At 41.9% G+C, this 22,546-nt stretch overlaps 1 non-coding gene across 1 annotated transcript; it reads right to left on the bottom strand.

Moving 5' to 3' along the window:
* Window positions 1–510: 510 nt before the first annotated feature.
* LOC128592973 (U6 spliceosomal RNA) lies at window positions 511–613 on the bottom strand. The gene has a single exon (XR_008382171.1). It is a non-coding gene; the product is annotated as a U6 spliceosomal RNA (small nuclear RNA).
* Window positions 614–22,546: the final 21,933 nt, after the last annotated feature.

Raw genomic sequence — 22,546 nt, 5'->3', positions numbered from 1 at the left:
TACCTTACATGTATCATATTTAGAATGAAACTAAACACTTCCTTTATGCTTACAAGCTATTTGCAATTTTTTTCTGTGAACTCTTTGTTGATATCTCTTGTTCATTTATCAGCTCATTTATTTTCAGAGGATGAAAGATAGAATCTCATAATAACAAAGTGAGCACCAATTAGAAATTTTGAATGCTAAAAATAACATTTTCTTCCTGTATTTAAACACAAGCAAATATTTTCACTTGTCCTTAATACTCATCCCTAGAACTTGTCATTAGCTGGAATGAAAAGCAAACTTGAGCAGCCATAGCAATAGAGGTTAGTGGTGCTGAATCTTTTAAAGGTGACAGGAATATTTTCCCGATCAATCAGATTTTCAGAACACACTGGAATTAGCCTATACATAACATATTCTCAGGTCTAGCGTACTTTGTTAATGGTCTAGTTAAAAAACACTTTATCATGAAGCATTTTAAAGTAAAATCATATTTTAATGTGTTTAATAGCTTTCATTTTCTATATTTTTCTTTTAGTCTGTGTTTAATATTAAGTATTTGCACAGGGCCATGCTAATCTCTGTATTGTTCTAATTTTAGTATATGTGCTGCTGAAGCAAGCACTACATTTTCTGCTAGTAAAAAATAAAGTCGGGGCACGGTGGCCCTCACCTGTAATCCTAGCACTCTAAGAGGCCAAGTCGGATGAATTGCCTGAGCTCAGGAGTTCAAGACCAGCCCCGACAGGAGTGAGACCCTACCTCTACTAAAAATAGAAAAAAAATATTAGTCAGTTGTGGTTGCATGTGCCTACAGTCCTAGCTATTCTGGAGGCTGAGACAAAAGGATTACTTGAGCCCAAGACTTTGAGGTTGCTGTGAGCTATGACTCCACGGCACTCTACCCAGGGTGATAGAGTGAGACTCTGTCTCAAAAATAAATGAATAAAAATTTTTAAAAAATAAAATTATATGCTAGCTATTGGGCCAATTACTTTTTAGCCATATTTTTCTCTTTTATTAAATAAATTGAAAAGTTTCAATTATAATGTCCAAAAAAATTATTTCAGATTATTATAATAAATTCTAATGTTATTCTTCAAGACAGAACACCAGGGTTCCTATATGCTTCCACATTTAATTATAGGAGGACTACCATGCTTTTATCACAAAACTAGCTTCCATAGTAAAATAACTATCAGCTACAAATGGCGCTGCATAATTATAATTTTTTTTTAAAGCACATTAAAGTCAATTTGTTTTTAATAACTTCATGTGTTAGGTTTCTCTCAAAGGAGCAGGATCACTAAGATGGGATATGTTACAGTGATACAGGACACGTGGCGCCCCAGCCAGCTGGTGGAGCTGGGGGGAGGTGGGGGGAGGGGAGACAGGGACCAACCAGCTGCCTCCGCCTTGGCTGTGTTGGTGTGGTAGCAGCGAGCAAAGGAACCAGCGGTTGGAGGGTAAGCAGGAGCACCCCCCAGGGGCCAGACAACTGCTGGGTAGACACCAGCACCTTAGGTTTCCCTCCCCTTGCACTTAGGGCTGAAGAGGGAAACTCCCATTTCCTAGGCCTGGTAATTTCATGTAAGTTTCCTAGGCTTGGGAATAAAAGGGATTTTAGGCATTCATTTGCAACCCAGACATGTCCCAGACATGCTGTCCCTGACACACTAAACGTAACTACTGAGTCGGTGCTAAATGTAACTCCAGAGGGCCCCATGCAACTATTTATACCCCTAGACAAAGAGCCCTGGGAGAGACAGAGAGAACTTTTCTCTCCCGACCATACATACACCTTGACAAAGAGCCCAGTCAGAGACAGAGAGAACTGTTCTCCCCCTACTTGGGTTTTCTCTCCCTGCGGGAGCTTTGGTGTTTTTGTATTTTCTGTAAATAAATCCCTTCTTACCACTGATCTGTGGTCCGCGGATTCATTCTTCAAATCACTGAGGCCAAGAACCTACTGAAGACGAAATTCCCTATCAACAAGATTTGGACTTGCCGCAGTCGTGACGGCGGGTTGGCATCCTCTGAAAGGCTCTGGTTTTCCAGCCTGATGCTGGACGGGCAATCGGGAAGGGAAGGTGGATGAACGGCAGGTGGGAAGAGCAAGAACAGCCAGAACCCGCAAGCTCCAGCCTCCTCAGCTCTTGTTACCTCCGACCTTAACGGTGTGAGTGTCTTGGAGACGCCAGAGCCTTTTTTCAGATAGTTAAACACACATAATGTGCCCCAGAGTCAGAAAAACTGGAGAAAGAAGCAGGAAAAGGAAAAAAAAATAAATAAAAGAATTAGAAGAAGCAGGGAAAGGGGCAGCGATTGCAAACCCAGCTGCTGCCTCTTTGCCAAGGAAATGAGGCAGCAGATAAAAGCCTGCTCCTGGGCGGCGCCTGTGGCTCAAAAGAGTAGGGCGCCGGCCCCATGTGCTGGAGGCGCTGGGGTCAAACCCAGCCCTGGCCAAATACTAGAAAAAAGAAAAAAAAAAATCCAGCCTGCTCCTGCTACAGAATAGTCTGGGCTTCACTTCCAGCTGCCACATCCCTCAGCTTCTCCCATGTGGCTCACTCTAACCAGAAACTTAAGCATTGTGACACATTTCAGAGCCACAGCCATCTAGTACTTGTCGACCCGGCACCCATACACATGTTCTTAAACCATACATCTCCAATAACAAAATCATATTTTCAGGAAGCATGAGTCTCCCACACACAACCAAAAACTAACACTTTTGGTTAGTTAGTGGGAGACTAAGCAAAAGTTAGTCTAGAAAAAGGAATTTTCCGAGGGGTGGTCAGAAAGTTCCCTTGTTGTCCTTGAGTAATGTTCATTCTTCCCCGCTTTTGCTGCCTTTTAACTTAAAATACTGAGGTATAAAGTACATTGAATTCATTTTATGTTAGATGATAAGAGAATAAGAAGGGAGAATAAGAAAATACTTGGTTAATATATACTAAAACAAAAAATAGACATAAGGATTCCATTTTTGCACCGAGTCATGTGCTTTTTAGCTCTTACCTTTCATAGCTGACTTGCTCTCAGCAAAACTCCTCTATTCCCCACGGTTCCTCGTCAGGTGACATGGATAAACCAATTCTATTAGGTCCACGTGATTTAAATAATAACTTCGCTTTTCTTTCATAATCTAGCTAGCAAATTATCTCTCAGTGGTTATTTTAATATCCCTTAAAATGTCTAGAATTCAACAAAGTGAATGCTACTGCTGTGACAAAACTCTTTCCTCTCCCATCTGCTTATACATGCAAATAAATGTGTTTATTTCTTTTTTTTTTTTTTTTTTTTTTGTAGAGACAGAGTCTCACTTTATCACCCTCGGTAGAGTGCCTTGGCATCACACAGCTCACAGCAACCTCTAACTCTTGGGCTTAGGCGATTCTCTTGCCTCAGCCTCCCGAGCAGCTGGGACTACAGGCACCCGCCACAACGCCCGGCTATTTTTTTGTTGCAGTTTGGCCGGGGCTGGGCTTGAACCCACCACCCTCGGCATATGGGGCCGGCGCCTTACTCACTGAGCCACAGGCGCTGCCCAAATGTGTTTATTTCTAATATCAACACAAATGGGAAAGAAATTGATGCTACACCTTGTCTCCTAGAAAAATTCATCCAGATACATAAATGAATTGAAAAAATATAATAATTTGTTCCTAATGCAAGCTTAATTTTTCCTTTATCAAAATCTAGAGCATACTGTATTTATTACTTTAATCAACTGCACACAAAAAATATAACTATAATAACAACCCAATCTAAATAATGTGTTTAACAGAGCCTTAAGGTTACAGGAAATAAAACTATAAGGCCTTTATTTACACACATATATTTATTTGTTGCAGAAAAAAAAGAGCAACCAATAAGAGACTTTCAGGAACAAAAATGCATTATGTCAAAATAAAATTGTATGGGGTAGTGAAACAGAAATGCAAGTTCAAGGAGAAAAAAATAAAGAAATAAAATGTCCTACCTTAACTATTCAGAAAAGCTTTTACACTAAACAAAATCTTGTTCATGTGTTTTTAAACTGGGCCAGTACGGTGGCTCAAGCCTGTAATCCTAGCACTCTGGGAGGCCAAGGTAGGTGGATCACTTGAGCTCTAGAGTTCAAGACCAGCCTGAGTGAGAGAGACCCCCATTTTAAAGAAAAAAAAAGTAGTCGGGCATTGTGGCCTCACCTATAGTACCAGCTACTCAGAAGACTTCAGCAAGAGGATTGCTTGAGCCCAAGAGTTTGAGGCTGTTGTGAGCTATTGATACCGCACTTTTGCTCTTCAGTAGGTTCTTGGTCTCGGTGACTAGAAGAATGAATCTACGGACTACAGATCAGTAGTTAGACAGGATTTATTTACAGAAAAGAATACAGAAGCGCCAGAGCTTGTGGGAGAGAGAGAAAACTCAAGTCAGAAGAGAAAAGCTCTCTCTCTCTCTTTCTCTGTCTCTCTGCTCTTTGTCTAGGGGTACATATAGTCACATGGGGCCCTCAGTAGTTCCATTTAGCACGTCTGGGGTGTGTGGTACATCATGTCTGGGACAATGTGTCTGGGGCATGTCTGGGTTCTGTCTGGGCCGCAAATGAATGGCTATAATCCCTTTCATTCCCAGGCCTAGGAAATGGGGCCCTCGTGCCCACCCTCCAGCCCAATGGTTCCACTGCTTGCTGCCACTACGCCAACACCGCCAAGGCGGAGGCAGCTGGTCCATGCCTTCCACGGACAACAAAGTGAGACTCTGTCTCAAAAAAAGTAATAGGGTGGTGCCTGTGGCTCAGTGAATAGGGCACCAGCCCCATATACTGAGGGTGGCAGGTTCAAACTCAGCCCCCGCCAAACTGTTACAAAAAAATAGCTGGGCGTTGTGGTGGACGCATGTAGTCCCAGCTACTCGGGAGGCTGAAGCAAGAGAATCACCTAAGCCCAGGAGTTGGAGGTTGCTGTGAGCTGTGACACTACGGCACTCTAGTGTGGGTGATAAAGTGAGACTCTGTCTCTAAAAAAGAAAAGAAGTAATAATAAAATAAAATGATAGTAGGTATCAAATCATTGTGGTATTTCGATTCCATTGGATGTAGTTAAAAGAGAAATACACTACTTTTAATCTAAGATGTTAATAACCCTTACATGCCAGAAATCATACCCTTTGCTACTATATAAATCTGTAATGAAAAATTTTAGATGTCAACTGAAAGGTGTTCAACGAGTCCATGGTTATCAAAAAAAAGTTTGCTTAGCAAACTAAGCAAACTAACTACCAGCTAAGTCCTTCTGAGCCTTTATTACTTACCACTGTATTAAGCTTTTCTTATAATTTAATACTCTGGTGAACTCTATGAGGTAGGTTTTATTATCCTCATTTTACAAAAGAAAACAGGATATAAGAAGTATCCTGTCATATATAATTTACTTTTACATATTTAAATATTTCAACATAAACAGTGTACTATAAATATATATATTAGTAAGCTCAGGCTACACCCTGTGACAGTTATTGCCCTAATCAGTAGTCTGCACTCCAGGAGTGGTTTGTTGGCATTTCATCAAAGGCTCCACTCCAGAGGGGGTTACTATAAGTTCCTCAGCTATTTTTATCTCAAACCAGCACTTGAAGTTTTTTCATTAGCATAATGGATGTGAAAATGAGTTTCCATTGATAAAATTAATACTTTGCTCAATATATATAGATGACAAAAATAATTTAAAGAACCTACCTGCATGAATGAAACTTAGCCGTTATCAAGAACCCTCCAGGTTGATTCATAAAAGGTCCTGAGTCCACCTGCTGATGCCAAAGGATTCTGGGTAGTTTGATTCCAACCTAGTGATTCACAAAATCCTCCCACCAGGGTACAGTCGCATAGATGCAACTTTTATGCACAGATCAGTAAAAATAAGTGCTGGAATTCTGTAAGGCGTACTGAAGAGGGAGTATGCATGTTTTGTACCTGCTCCCTAGTAAATAAACATCTATGTGTAGCAGAGTTCTGCCTGAGACCTCTTTTCCTTGAAACTCTAGTAAAGTGGCAGAAATTCACGTAACATGATCCTACTACCCCAAATACGAAAGAGTGCCCACTATCTCCAAAGACAGTATGTGCTTTGCCAGCCCGGCTTAGACATATTGACACAAAAGCTTAAGAAACTCGCGCAAGGTGACGTAGCTGGTAGTGATCAAGCTGGGACTAGAACCCACAGTTGTCCGCCTTTAAAACCTGCCCTCCTAACTGTTCTTTTTTTCCTTGCAGTTTTTGGCTGGGGGCCAGGTTTGAACCCACCACCTCTGGTATATGGGGCCAGCACCCTACTCCTTTGAGCCACAGGCGCTCCTAACTGTTCTGTTCAACAGCCTCCTGTGGAATTCGTGGAAGGCAGTAATTCAGGATTGTCACAGGAATGGAAATAAGGGGTCAGGAAGTAAAGCCGCATAATAGATAACTTTCAAATGCCTATTTCCAGGCAAGTTTGAGGCTTAGTTGAGCTTTCCTCTAAAAAAGCAACTTCCAGGAAGTGTCAACTGAGCACTGCTAAAGTGGAAATTCTTTGCTCTAATTCAACTCCAAGTGGCCCAACAGCCAGGCAGGTAACCCCACATAGCTATGGGCAGAGGGGAAATGGCTCTGAGGGGAAACTCTTGTGGTGCTGGAAATGGCAATCATGTGGTACAGCTGCTGTGACTTAGTCTTTTTAAGGTTCTTCATTCTCTCCCGGAAGGCCAGGCCCTGAAGTGAAGAACAGTCAGCAGTTTACGGAGGAGTCTGCTCCTGCTGGTAGCACTACAAACATGAAGTGGCTTTGTGCTTTGTTTTTATCACTGAACCCCAACTGTCACGTATTGGTTGACTTTTCTTTCTCCGTGGGTATACCTTATGCAGATCTGACTTTCTAGTTAATGGCATGTTATTTCCAAAGTCCACGTAGCTTATACCTCCTCAGCTATGTTTGATACAAAGCTCTTTCCCTTCCAGACCAGTCAGGATGCAACTGCGGGGCTGGACATGGGAAGTGGTGATCGCTCTCTCCTGCTCCCTCATGGAGCTCCCCGACTTGGGAGATTCAGCTCCTGGATGCTCCACCCAGCCCTTCAGCTCCCACTCCTGGCAGTCCTGCCCAGAGCCTCCTGATTCTGAGCTCCCACTCACCAAGAGGGAAGCTCTCTGGACCCTTCAACCCTCCCCCCCCCCAGGGAACTACATCTATATGTCACCAATTACTGGCGTCTGCCCCAGTGCTGTTCCATCCCCCTCAGCTCCACCATCTCTCCCCACTTCCCTTTGTCCTGCTCAGGTAAGTAGAGGACAGTTCAACAAGTCCACTGCCCAAGTTGATGTCCAATCGGGGAAATATGACTATGATGGGCTGAACAATGCTTCTCCCCCAGACATGGCTGACACCAGTGACTATATTATCTTACCTGGTACAAGAGACTTTATAATATAGTTAAATTAAGGATCTTGAGATGAGGAGATTATCCCAGATTCTCTGGGTGGAGCCAAATGTAATCACAAGAGTCCTTATGAAAGGGAAGGAAGAGGGTCAAAGTTAGGAGGAGACCAAGTGATCGTCCCTGGGATCCCGTTACTTGACTTACAATTGGTACGACTAGCTACAACACCCCACCCCCATAAGTTGATGGCTCACAAGTGCAGCACTTCATTTTCTCTGCTGACCCCCCGCCACCCCATCTTTACCTCCCCAAGACTGTCATTGGTCATTGCAGAGGAAGAGCATGGGGTGATGGCTGGGATTGGTGGAGCTCTTTAGCCACCTTTTACTAAACCCTGCAGAGGTGATTTGGCCTAGTTTTTAGAGGGTCCTTGGCATCGTTCTCTGTAGATTGTGAAAAAACGAAGACTCCTTTGTCCTTCTTTGAGCCCTGGCCACCACCTCCTAGACTAAGGAAAAGTCCCACCTGTGTCCTATTATTCTGATTCTGATCCTGAAGCAGTAGGGGGCCACAACACTTTTCCCTGAGAAATCTGTTATTCTCTACCATTAGATACCAGTCCCCTCATTCCATATCCGGGTGCGCTGGGAATTCAGGACTCTTCATTATGAGAAAACATTAACATATTCCTTTGTAATCAGTCTCTAACATATCAAAAATAAGGCCAACCATCAAAAATAAGGCTCGGCATCTGTGGATCAAGTGGCTAAGGTGCCAACCACATACAACTGAGCTGGCAGGTTCAAATCCAGCCTGGGTCTGCCAAACAGCAATAACTACAACCAAAAAATAGTGGGCGTTGTGGCGGGCACCTGTAGTCCCAGCTACTTGGGAGGCTGAGACAAGAGAATCGCTTAAGCCCAGGAGTTGGAGGTTGCTGTGAGCTGTGATGCCACAGCACTCTACCCAGGGTAACAACTTGAGGCTTTCTCTGTCTCAAAAAACTAAATTAATTAATTAATTAATTAATTAAGGTCAACTGGCTTTCCTGTCATGCTTCCAGTACCTTGTCCTTGCCTTACTTTCACCCATAATAATTGAATCTAGCAATTAGAACCAATTGCCCAAAACTATGCAATACATATGTTTGGTGAAATTCATTCTACTGCTAAAGGGATCTCCTAGGGATCCCCACTTACCTTCTGCATTTTGCTGATGGTGCTATCACTTAGGATGCATTTAACTACAATTAATTAAAAAAAAAAAAGCACCTGCCAAACAGTAGCATTCAAGGAATTGATTAAATAGATAGAGGTACATTCACATAATGGAAAATTACATTGCTGATCAAAAGGCATAGGGCTGCTACCTACCGATGTGGAAACACCTCTGGGACATAAGTTTAGGTAAGAAAAATAAGTTGTAGGGCAGTATATTTAATGTTGCCATTTCGATAAGAAAGATGTATATTTATGAATATTTGCCCATAAAATACTGAAGGACCACCAAAGCAGCTTTTATAATTACCTTTAAAAGAAAAAAAGGAGGCAGTGAAGACAGTGTGGATGAAGATGGGTAGGAATAAATGCTCTCGGAACACGCTGTCCATGTTATTTTCATCTTGAACCAGGTGAATACATTATCTACCAAAACTTTTTATTTTTGAAAATATATGGTTATGTAAGACGTTAGTATTTAGAGGAGTTGTGTGAAGGGTCTCTTTGTACTATTTTTTGCAATTTTTTAAGTGAAATATTTTCAAAATGAAAAATCTTTGGATCGTGTTAGGAGGGTAACAAATTAAAGACCTAAGAATTAACAAATACCAAACTTTCAGATGCTCAGAAAGAAAACAGGAAAGGGTGTGTGTGGGGATAGGGCAATAAGAAGAGAAATGTCTGAGAGCACCAGCGAAAGACTAAAAAGAAAAGAAAATCTGGCACCCTAGACCCCATTCTCAAGGCTCCCGTTGACTTCTTCCCAGGTTTTTACGAAGAAAAAGTCTCCACCGCCACTGATCAATTAGTGGTTTTCAGCAGCCACCCTTGGACGCCTTCTCTCCCAAGCTTTGCTTTCCCGCTAGCTGCTTTCGCGCCCCCTCCCCAGCACCCCTCCCCCGCGTCCCCTTCCCCGCGCCCCGCCCGCACCCCGTCCCTGCACCCCTCCCTCGCACCCCTCCCCCGCGCCACTCCCGCGCCCTGCAGAGCGTGGGCTCAAGAGGTGAGGCTGCCGGCTGGCAGCGGGGTTTGATCCGTGCCCTTTCGGTTGGTTGCAAGCACTTAACGCCGCGGGCAGGAGTCACACGCTTCCCTCTGCAGGAGGGAGCATGCAAATTAAATCTTAACGCTACAGGTCAACAAAAATAAAAGGCTTTTCTGCGGATAATGTGTTTACCAACCCCGGTTCCTGGAAACCAGAAACCTCAGGCTGGTTACAGCAAAGCGGGAGAAATCGCTGGGAGGTTTATTGAGGGCAGCCCGCAGCGCAGCAAGCTGCAGCCTCCAAGTTCCCCAGAAGGAACCTCCCACCTGTTGGGGGAAGAAATTTATTTATTTATTTATTTTTATTTTTATTTTTTTTTGCCCTAGTGAACTGGCTGATTCCATAACCCAGCTTCTGCTTTTTTGTTCCCTTCCTAAGACTTGAGTTTCTACTTGTGACGGCAACCTTCTTCCAAACACCTAAGTTAGTTCCTTGCAAAGGGATAGTAGAGAACTTGATCTGAGAAGGAAACTCCATTCCAGAACTTGAGGAGGATTTATATTGATACCGGAATCTTGGGTAGGTTCTTGGTCTCCGTGATTAGAAGAATGAATTCCCGGACCACAGATCAGTGGTTAGACAGGATTTATATACAGAAAAGAATACAGAAGGGCCAGAGCTCCTGGCAGAGAGAGAAAACCCAAGTCAGGAGAGAAAAGTGCTCTGTCTGTCTGACTCTAGGCTCTTTGTCTAGGTGTACATATAGTCGCATGGGGCCCTCAGTAGCATGTCTGGGACACATGTTGTGGTGACCCCCAACCATAAAATTATTTTTATTGTTACTTCATAACCATAGTTTTGCTACTGTTATGAATCGTAATGTAAATATCTGATATGCAGGATGGTCTTAGGTGACCCCTGTGAAAAGGTCGTTCCACCCCCCTGCCCCCCACGGGTTGAGAACTGCTGCTCTCAAGGAAGATCTGTTTCCTATCCTTTTCCAGCTTTTAAAGGTCCCCTGAATTCCTTGGTTCACAGCCCCTTCCTCCATCTTCAAAGCTGGCAATGTTGCAACTCTGGCCATTCTTTCACAATCATATTTCCTTCTGAACACCACCATAAAAGAGTTTCTACTTTTAAAGTGGTATATTGGACCCACCCACCACAAAAAAAGTGAGTAACTTTCCTATTTCAAAACTCTTAACTGAATGGCATCTGCAAAATCCCTTTGCCGGGTAAGGTAACATATTCATGGGTTTCCGAGACCTAGTACCTGGGACAACTTTGGGAGGGTGTTACTCTGCATGCTGTACCACCTCTTGGTTCTTCCATGCCCAGATTCACACTTTGTGATTTTATATTTCCAAACCATAGATAGAAGTCAAGAAGGCCAGGAAAAAAGTATTACCACAGGACTAAAAAGAAAAAAATGAAGCAGACTCAGCAATGTGTCCCATTTGATGGGTAACCATCTCTCCCTGGATTAAATGATAATCTATTCAAAAGGGCCCACAGGTTAACTTTAGCCAGAAGAAGGCTGAACAAAGTCCAAATTAGACTACATAAGTTCCATGAAGTCTTTGGAGAGCTTGCAGTATAAAAGGAAGGTCACAGGTGAGATTATATTTCTTATAACCCCAAGAACACAGTAACTTTTATGTCAAACTGGAAATGAAATAAAATGCTGGCTTCTGAAAATCTGTCATATCAAAAATGTCTTGACAGTGAGAAAATATATAACTCTTCAGTCACTTCCTTGATCCTTTTCACTCTGGGGATTGTCATTCAGTAGCTAACCCAGTCATGGAAATTAACTTAGCCAGTCAAAAGGAAAATGTCTGCCTGAAGATGAACACAGAGGATCTGGCTACAATTAAAAGCTCTTGCTCTCTTACCTTGGCTACCCAGTAGAGAAAGAAAGGGAGGTGTTAAAACATCAAACACGGAGGAGAGCAAGATGGTGGCTGAGTAACAGCTTCCTTGCATCTGGGCACCGTGAGTCCCAGGAGATAGGACTCCAAGCATCTCTGGCTGGTGGGATTTGCCTATCATCACCCCTATGAGGATAGAGAGAGTCAGCGAGAGACTTCTGGACCCCAAGAGGAGCACTAAAACAGTGGAAAACCGGCAAGTGGTCGCGTGTGTTCAATAGGTCTAAACCCGCCCGCAACTGTAAGTTCAGTAGCAGCAAGACTGCAAACCAGAAAGGCCTGACCTGTGAACTGTTTTGGTGTCTTTGGACTTGGCACTCAGTTGAACTGCCTTGGGGAGAGCCTGAGTGGGAATGCGGGTTTTGGCCGTTGTCTAGGGCCCCGGTCTGAGCCGCTGAGCCAGACGGAGCTAACAGTGTTTGGCTGTGGGCCACAGGGAGCCATTGTGAGCGATCTGCCCTGGCAAGCTCCGCCCTCAGGGTCGCAGAGCTAGAATCCGGTGGAAGCTGGTAACCCAGCGACCGAGTAGCCTAAGGGTGGGGTCTGAGCCTACTTGCAGCCCTAACCCTCAGGGGCAGAGTGAGACTGGTTTTGGCACACTGGGTAAGTGGATAGCCACTTCAGCAGTGATTCCTGCGACACAAGCACTTTCCTGGGAAAGCTTCTGCTCAGCAAGTTTACAAATTCAAAGTGCCTTTTAAGTGGGCTGAAGAGAGATTTAGAGTGTCTACCTGCTTGGGTTTGAGAAATCAGCAGCCTCCAGTCGTATCAGAACTGTGATTAACATCTCATACCCCAGAAGACCACGTGTTCCCCAGACAATATTCAACAACATATACATACTGCTTTCTTTTTGGTTGTGTTTTGTTTTTTTTGTTTTCTTTTTTGATTTAGTTGTTTTTTTGTCTATTTTGATGTTGTTGATGTTGTTTTGTATTTTAATTTCAACGTTTTCCGTACAGATCTTTTTTCTTTCTCAATTTTTCTAGTTTAATTATAATTTCCCATTGCTGCCTTTTTTATTTATTTTTTTTATTAATGCTGCCTTTTTTAATAACTAGAACTTCATTTCTGCTAGTGTTTCTACCGATACTATTTGGTTTTTCACCCAATATTATCCCGTAAAGTTTTCTGTTTGCTTCTTTTGGTTTGATTTATAGCATTTTTGTCTTTCCTCTCTACTTGGTGGAGGTGGGGTACTGTGTCTGCTCAGGTTAGCAAAGAGCGGCTGACCTCAAGGGAACCACCCAACTGGGCACCACCAGAAGGTGTTTTTTTTTTAATGTTGTGTCAAAGTACCCTACTGTACACCTATATTGCTCTGTTGCCCTCTTTCTGTGCCTCTCTTCTTTTTGTCAATATTCCTTTTACCCACCCCCTCTCCTTTCTCTATTTTTTTTTCTTTTCACTCGGTCCTCTTTTCTTTCATCCCTTTCTTGCTCTTCAACCTTCTCACCCTTCTGGTCCTGTACCAAAAGGACTCATCTAACCCTTAGTCCACAGGCATGAGAACTTAAAAAGCAAGAGGAAGTGAAAGGAAAATTAGGGCAAGGAAACACATAAAAGAAATCACTCATGAGGAAGAATCAGCAGAAAACTCCAGGCAACATGAAGAACCACTCCAGAACAACCCTGCCAAGGGACCATGAGGTAGCTACTGCAGAGGATTCCACCTATAAAGAAATGTTAGGAATTACAGAAAGGGAATTTAGAATACACATGATGAAAACAATGAATGAAATGATGGAAACAATGAAGGAAACTGCTAATAAAGTGGAAAATAACCAAAAGGAAATCCAAAAACAGAATCAAATAAGAGATGAACGATATGAAGAACATTAAAAGGATATAGCAGAGCTGAAGGAACTGAAACAGTCAATTAGGGAACTTAAAGATGCAATGGAAAGTATCAGCAACAGGTTAGACCATTCAGAAGAAAGAATTTCAGAGGTGGAAGACAAAGTTTTTGAGATAACTCAGATAGTAAAAGAGGCAGAAAAGAAGAGAGAGAAAGCAGAACATTCACTGTCAGAATTATGGGACTTTATGAAGCGTTCCAACATACGAGTTATAGGAATCCCAGAAGGGGAAGAAGAATGCCCCAGAGGAATGGAAGCCATACTAGAGAATATTATAAAAGAAAATTTCCCAAATATCACCAAAGATTCTGACACACTGCTTTCAGAGGGCTATCGGACCCCAGGTCGCCTCAACTCTAACCGAGCTTCTCCAAGACACATTGTGATGAACCTGTCCAAAGTCAAGACAAAAGAAAAGATTCTGCAAGCTGTCAGGAGTAAGCGCCAGTTGACCTACAGGGGCAAATCCATCAGAGTGACCGCGGACTTCTCTAATGAAACTTTCCAAGCAAGAAGACAATGGTCATCTACCTTTAATCTACTTAAACAGAACAATTCCCAACCCAGAATTCTGTACCCTGCTAAGCTAAGCTTAAAAATTGACAGAGAAATCAAATCATTTACGGATATACACACATTGAGAAAATTCGTCACAACAAGACCAGCTCTACAGGAAATACTTCAGCCTGTTTGGCACATTGACCACCACAATGGATCAGCAGCAAAGTAAGAACTCAGAAATTAAAGGACAGAACCTAACCTCCACACTGATGCAAAAGATAAAACTAAGCAATGGACTCTCACAAAATAAGATGAATAGAATACTACCACACTTATCAATTATCTCAATAAATGTTAATGGCTTGAATTCCCCACTGAAGAGACATAGATTGGCTGACTGGATTAAAAAACACAAGCCATCCATTTGCTGTCTGCAAGAAACACACCTGGCTTCAAAAGACAAATTACAGCTCCGAGTCAAGGGTTGGAAGACAATTTTTCCAGGCAAGTGGCATTCAGAAGAAAAGAGGTGTTGCAATCTTATTTTCAGATTCATGTGGCTTTAAAGCAACTAAAGTCAAAAAAGACAAAGATGGTCACTTTATATTGGTCAAGGGAAAAATACAACGAGAAGATGTTTCAATTCTAAATATTTATGCATCCAATTTAAATGCTCCCAGATTCTTGAAACAGACCTTATTCAATCTGAGCAATATGATATCTGATAATACCATCATAACAGGGGACTTTAACACTCCTCTGTAAATAGAACTTAAACAAAGATATAAGAGATTTAAATGAGACCCTAGAACAACTGTGCTTGATACATGCATATAGAACACTCCATCCCAATATACATTCTTCTCATCACCCCATGGAACATTCTCCAAAATTGATCATATCCTGGGACACAAAACAAATATCAACAGAATCAAAAGAATTGAAATTTTACCTTGTATCTTCTCAGACCATAAGGCACTAAAGGTGGAACTCAACTCTAACAAAAATGCTCGACCCCACCCAAAGGCATGGAAATTAAACAATCTTCTGTTGAATAACAGATGGGTGAAGGAAGAAATAAAACAGGAAATCATTAACTTCCTTGAGCATAACAACAATGAAGACACAAGCTACCAAAACCTGTGGGATACTGCAAAAGCAGTTTTGAGAGGAAAATTCATCGCTTTAGATGCCTACATTCGAAAAACAGAAAGAGAGTGCATCAACAATCTCACAAGAGATCTTATGGAATTGGAAAAAGAAGAACAATCTAAGCCTAAACTCAGTAGAAGAAAAGAAATATCCAAAATCAAATCAGAGATCAATGAAATTCAAAACAAAAGAATCATTCAGAAAATTAATGAAACAAGGAGTTGGTTTTTTGAAAAAATAAATAAAATAGATAAACCATTGGCCAGACTAACGAGGAATAGAAAAGTAAAATCTCTAGTAACCTCAATCAGAAATGATAAAGGGGAAATAACAACTGATCCCACAGAGATACAAGAGATCATCTCTGAATACTACCAAAAACTCTATGCCCAGAAATTTGACAATCTGAAGGAAATGGATCAATATTTGGAATCACACCCTCTCCCTAGACTCAGCCAGGAAGAAATAGAACTCCTGAACAGACCAATTTCAAGCACTGAGATCAAAGAAACAATAAAAAATCTTCCAACCAAAAAATGCCCTGGTCCAGATGGCTTCACACCAGAATTCTATCAAACCTTCAAGGAAGAGCTTATTCCTGTACTGCAGAAATTATTCCAAAAAATTGAGGAAGAAGGAATCCTCCCCAACACATTCTATGAAGCAAACATCACCCTGATACCAAAACCAGGAAAAGACCCAAACAAAAAGGAGAATTTCAGACCAATCTCACTCATGAATATAGATGCAAAAATTCTCAACAAAATCCTAGCCAATAGATTACAGCTTATCATCAAAAAAGTCATTCATCATGATCAAGTAGGCTTCATCCCAGGGATGCAAGGCTGGTTTAACATACGCAAGTCCATAAACGTTATCCACCATATTAACAGAGGCAAAAATAAAGATCACGTGATCCTCTCAATAGATGCAGAAAAAGCATTTGATAAAATCCAGCATCCTTTTCTAATTAGAACACTGAAGAGTATAGGCATAGGTGGCACATTTCTAAAACTGATTGAAGCTATCTATGACAAACCCACAGCCAATATTTTACTGAATGGAGTAAAACTGAAAGCTTTTCCTCTTAGAACTGGAACCAGACAAGGTTGCCCTCTGTCACCTTTACTATTCAACGTAGTGCTGAAAGTTCTAGCCAATACAATTAGGCAAGACAAGGAAATAAAGGGAATCCAAATGGGAGCAGAGGAGGTCAAACTCTCCCTCTTTGCTGACGACATGATCTTATACTTAGAGAACCCCAAAGACTCAACCAGAAGACTCCTAGAAGTCATCAAAAAATACAGTAATGTTTCAGGATATAAAATCAATGTCCACAAGTCAGTAGCCTTTGTATACACCAATAACAGTCAAGATGAGAAGCTAATTAAGGACACAACTCCCTTCACCATAGTTTCAAAGAAAATGAAATACCTAGGAATATACCTAACAAAGGAGGTGAAGGACCTCTATAAAGAAAACTATGAAATCCTCAGAAAGGAAATAGCAGAGGATATTAACAAATGGAAGAACATACCATGCTCATGGATGGGAACAATCAACATTGTTAAAATGTCTATACTTCCCAAAGCAATCTACCTATTCAATGCCATTCCTATCAAAATACCAACATCGTACTTTCAGGATTTGGAGAAAATGATTCTGCATTTTGTATAGAACCAGAAAAAACCCCATATAGCTAAGGCAGTTCTTAGTAATAAAAATAAAGCTGGGGGCATCAGCATACCAGATTTTAGTCTGTTCTACAAAGCCATAGTGGTCAAGACAGCACGGTACTGGCACAAAAACAGAGACATAGACACTTGGAATCAAATTGAAAACCAGGAAATGAAACTAACATCCTACAACCACCTAATCTTCGATAAACCAAACAAGAACATACCTTGGGGAAAGACTCCCTATTCAATAAGTTGTGTTGGGAGAACTGGATGTCTACATGTAAAAGACTGAAACTGGACCCACACCTTTCCCCACTCACAAAAATTGATTCAAAATGGATAAAGGACTTAAATTTAAGGCATGAAACAATAAAAATCCTCCAAGAAAGCATAGGAAAACACTGGAAGATATTGGCCTGGGGAAAGACTTCATGAAGAAGACTGCCATGGCAATTGCAACAACAACAAAAATAAACAAATGGGACTTCATTAAACTGAAAAGCTTCTGTACAGCTAAGGACACAATAACCAAAGCAAAGAGACAACCTACACAATGGGAAAGGATATTTGCATATTTTCAATCAGACAAAAGCTTGATAACTAGGATCTATAGAGAACTCAAATTAATCCACATGAAAAAAGCCAACAATCCCATAGATCAATGGGCAAGAGACAGAATAGAACCTTCTCTAAAGATGACAGACGAATGGCTAACAAACACATGAAAAAATGTTCATCATCTCTATATATTAGAGAAATGCAAATCAAAACAACCCTGAGATATCATCTAACCCCAGTGAGAATGGCCCACATCACAAAATCTCAAAACTACAGATGCTGGCGTGGATGTGGAGAGAAGGGAACACTTTTACACTGCTGGTGGGACTGCGAACTAGTACAACCTTTCTGGAAGGAAGTATGGAGAAACCTCAAAGCACTCAAGCTAGACCTCCCATTTGATCCTGCAATCCCATTACTGGGCATCTACCCAGAAGGAAAGAAATCCTTTTATCATAAGGACACTTGTACTAGACTGTTTATTGCAGCTCAATTTACAATCGCCAAAATGTGGAAACAGCCTAAATGCCCACCAACCCAGGAATGGATTAACAAGCTGTGGTATATGTATACCATGGAATACTATTCAGCTGTTAAAAAAAATGGAGACTTTACATCCTTTGTATTAACCTGGATGGAAGTGAAAGACATTATTCTTAGTAAAGCATCGCAAGAATGGAGAAGCATGAATCCTATGTACTCAATTTTGATATGAGGACAATTAATGACAATTGAGGTTATGGGGGGGGAAGAGCAGAAAGAGGGACGGAGGGAGGAGGGTGGAGCCTTGGTGTGTGTCACACTTTATGGGGGCAAGACATGATTGCAAGAGGGACTTTACCTAACAATTGCAATCAGTGTAACCTGGCTTATTGTACCCTCAATCAATACCCAACAATAAAAATAAAATAAAATAAAATAAAAAAGAAAGAAAGTAGCTCAGAAGTTCAGGGAGTAACAGAAACCATTACTGCTCCCAGGGCACTGCAGCAGCTGACCAAGCTTCAGCAGACGCAGGTATGACAGTCCACCAGTGGCTTCCAGGCGTGGATCATAGCTCTAGTGCTGCAGGCATCTGAGATGACTCTTACAAGTTTTCTGCATTTCTTGACTTCCTGAAATGACTTTCTGAACTGAACACTGATTTACTGTTGCCCCCTCCCCCACATTAGCTTCTGTAGTCCTCCTGATGGATTTGGAAGCCACTAATTCCCTACGTTGTCTTTCTACTTAAAATACTTAGAGTGGTTTCCATTCTCCAGATCAAATTCTGAATATTATGTATAATAAAGAGCATGAGCCCTGGGGCTGGTTTACTGATCAAAAAAAAAAAAAAAAACATCAAACAGAAGCAGCAGTAACACTTTTGCCAGCTACCTTTTTTTTTTTTTGTCATAGCCAGCAGTGCTGGAAAATAAAGAATTAGAGTTCAGCAGACCTGGGTCATACCCACCACCTGGCCATAACGACCCTGTTTCCCTGAAAATAAGACAGTGTCTTAACTTAAGGTGTGCTCCCAAAGATGCACTAGGTCTTATTTTCAGGGGACGTCTTATCTTTCCTGTAAGGAGGTCTTATTTTTGGAGGATGTCTTATTTTCAGGGTAGTTGTTAAGACTTTGATCAAAGGCCTTCACTTTGGGGGGGACTGTGTTTCTTCATTAATTTTTTTAAATTCTAAAAGTATTGAAATGATTTTTTAAAATCATTAAAGAAAAAATTATTCGTGATACTCCTACATCAACAAATGCATCCACACACCCCTCCTTTTATTCCACTCACCAAGGTCCAACCAAGCACCTAGTGAGTACAAGCAGATAGTCTCGTGTAGAAGGTTTAAATGTTTTGTTCTTACAAAAACTGAATCATGTTATGTACAAGACACCACAATGTTTTTTTCTCCCTCAACTTACCATACACATCCTCTGGAATAATGCACATAGATCTAATTTATTCACTTGCACTCCTTTAAATTGAAATGATGAATATAAAATATATCTTTTTGATGTACATTCTAGCTGAGTCTCAATTTTGTTTTGTAATGTGCAAAAAGCATCTTTGATTATGTATTTCTATATTCTACAGCTTTCATACCTAAAAACTATATACCTCAAAATGAGATTTCAGGCAAAAATATGTACTGTCTAAATTTTTAATAAATATTGCTATACTATCTTTCCAAAGACAGTAATAATTTATTGCTTTACCTACATTGGATGAGGACACCTCTTTTTCCACTCCCCATCAGTGCTGTATGTTGTTAGGGCGGTTTTGCTATTGTTATTGTTTTTGCCACTTGATGTGTAATACCCAGCGAAAGGACCCCTAAAGGCCCCTAACTGTCTCAGCCTGAGCCCCAACAGGTCTCAAACCCCCACTTGGGTTAATTCCTCAAACAGGTTTCAAAATAGAACAAGGAAGTTCCCTGAGTTCCAGAAAGACTCCTAGCCACAGGTAAAACAATGGTAGAACTTACCCCAACCCCCTAGCAATGGCTAAACAATGGCGGAAAGCTTCCTCAAGCAAAATTTCCCAAGCCAAGTTTGTCCCCATGCCTAGCTGCCATGATGTAACCCTCTGACTTGCTGTAACTGGTACCAAACCCCCTGACTCGCTGTAATCCCACCCTCATGCCAACCACCACACTGTAGCCCCCCTGAGCCAACTCTGTAACCCTGCCCCTGAGCTAACCAACTGCCATGTTCTGCTTCTGTGCTCACCAGCTTGCCTGCCAACACAGCACAAAAAAGGTATAAAAGGCAGCCTGCTTGTCTCTTTGAAGCATTTGCCCTTTGGGTGGTGACCCGCCTGTGCAGGTATAATAAATCACCATCTGATTTATACCTGAAGTGGGGTCCAAGTTTTTCTTCCAGGTGGCAAGTGAGTATAACTGATGAGGAAAAGAATAGTATCTCATGTTGTTTAATTTGTATTTTGGAATGCTAGTGAGGTTGTTCCTTCACTCTTTGGTTAACTTTAATTGGCAGGTTAGAGTTTTACTCTGGAAAGATACTATGCTTAGAAGAAAAATGGAGGATTATGGACCAGATCTCTAGCAAAACAATCTGTAGCTGTTACCATTTTACCCAGAAACTAACCTGTGGCTGAAAGCAGTTCATGGCTTGGCCATTGTGTAACTCCTCAACCACGTTTCAAGGAAGACCCTCAGAAAACTTCTAGAAATGTCTAAATAGCAAGCAGCAGCCATCCCCACCACAGAAGCAAGAATGATGAATGCGAAGTTCAACATAACCTTGTTTTTGACACCAGATCTAGAATGGTGGTGAACTGGATGGTGACTTCCTACACCACTGGACTGAGAAGCATTCTGAGACCCATCAGGGCTTGGTAGAAAAGAGACATTGATCAGCAAAGTTTGTCCTGGGCACAATAATATAGAAAACAATATCCCAGGTGGGGAGCCCTGACATTGTCCCTAAACTGGAAGAAGTTGGAACTGGCAACTGGGTTAAGAAGTGCCTGGAGCTCTTTGACCTGGGTAGGAGGGAATACATCAGCCTCATCACCCATCCTGCCATAGACCTCTCCCAAGGCTGCCTAGGACCAGTGCAGTCCTCTCCTCCTGCCTCCCCAGCCTTCCAGTTCTTTTGACTCCATTTCATTTTATTCAGAATTCACCTGAATAAAAATGGGTTGTGGGAAAGAGAAAGACTACTGAGATTTCCACATCCTAAATACACTAGGAATGGCCAGACCAGGTGGTAAGGGAGAAATTAAATGACATTTGAATTCTGCAGAGAAGAGAAATTGTAGGCAAAATAACAGACATAAAATCTCTGATCTCTTCAGAGAATTAGCATTCAAGCCAGAAACGCGCGCGCGCGCACACACACACACACACACACACACACACACACACACACACACACACAAACTCTCATTGCCGAAGCTCAGAACGCCTGGTTTGCAGCTCCATCCGGGAATGGTACACATTTCCTCCTTGAAAATGTGAGTTGGCCAGGTGCTTCTAGTCCCTGTCTCTTTCTTCTCCCTGGTGGCCGCACCTCCGTTATTAGGACATCGCCTGACCCCTAGTGGTGGCACTGTCTTCAACCGCACGGTATGGGTTTCCTTTATTTGATAACTGGTCAAACTTCTAATTTGCTGATATGTGAGCAGCATTTCCTGTGAAAACCTGGCGTTTCTACACTACCACAGGAGAAAATGGGTCTCCGACTTTCAGAGGGTCTTCAAAAAAGCAAACTTTCGAGAAATGAACAGAATAAAGAGTAGATACTTAGAACAAAGGGAAAATTCACGTCCCTGGTGGGACAAAGCAGAACGGCACGAGATTCTGTCACACTACTCAGACTGGTGGGCACTTTCATACTTAGGAACTGTTTATTTCCAGAATTTTCCACTTACTCTTTTCAGACCTCAGTGGACTACAGGTAACTGAAGCTGCAGAAAGCAAAACCATGGATAAGGGGAGACTAATGACCACTGTACATGAAAAGATGGGCTACAACATTTGTCATTAGGAAACTGCAACACAGTAACTAAAGTTGTACTGGACTGTAACCACAAGGATAAAAGCAATATCTATGAGTCCACAGTGATACACATAAGTGATTGAATAAATAAATAAATTTGGGATAGACAGATCTCCCACGCAGAAGTCCAAGTTGTGTATTATGTAAGTACTCCCCATTGAGGAGACAGAGCGCCGCTCCCCAGCCCTTGGGGAGGGCCTGATGCACAGCCTTGTATGGGCTGCTCCGAGTGACTTCCTTGCAGGAAGCACAGTGTGGGAAGGGAAGGGGAGGGTCCCTTCACAGTGGAGAGAGCTGACAAACACTACCTCAGCCAGTGAAGGAGGTCAGCATCAGCAGTGATAAGCATGGTGCTAGATGAGATAGCATTTTACCTCCCTGGTCTTCATCCCCACAACCCATAACCCCAGTCTCTCTCTCTCTTTTTTTTTTTTTTAATTTATTTTTGAGCCAGACCCAGTGGCTAACACCTGCAATCCTAGCACTCTGAGAGGCCAAGGCAGGTGGATTGCTTAAGCTCAGGAATGTGAGACCAGCCTGAGCAAGAGTGAGACCTCGTCTCTACTGAAAAAAATAGAAAAACTAGCTGGATATTGTGGTGGGCACCTTGTAATCCCAGCTATGCCAGAGGCTGAGTCAAGAGGATCACTTGAGCTCAACAGTCTGAGGTTACTCTGAGCTATGACACCACAGCACTCCAACCTGGGGCAACAGAGTAAGACTCGGTCTCAAAAAAAAGTATTTTTGTTTGTTTGTTTTCTTTTTTCT

This window comes from Nycticebus coucang, chromosome 8 (assembly GCF_027406575.1).
Source record: "Nycticebus coucang isolate mNycCou1 chromosome 8, mNycCou1.pri, whole genome shotgun sequence".
Lineage (NCBI taxonomy): Eukaryota > Metazoa > Chordata > Mammalia > Primates > Lorisidae > Nycticebus > Nycticebus coucang.
This window is presented reverse-complemented; position numbering and strand designations above follow the sequence as displayed.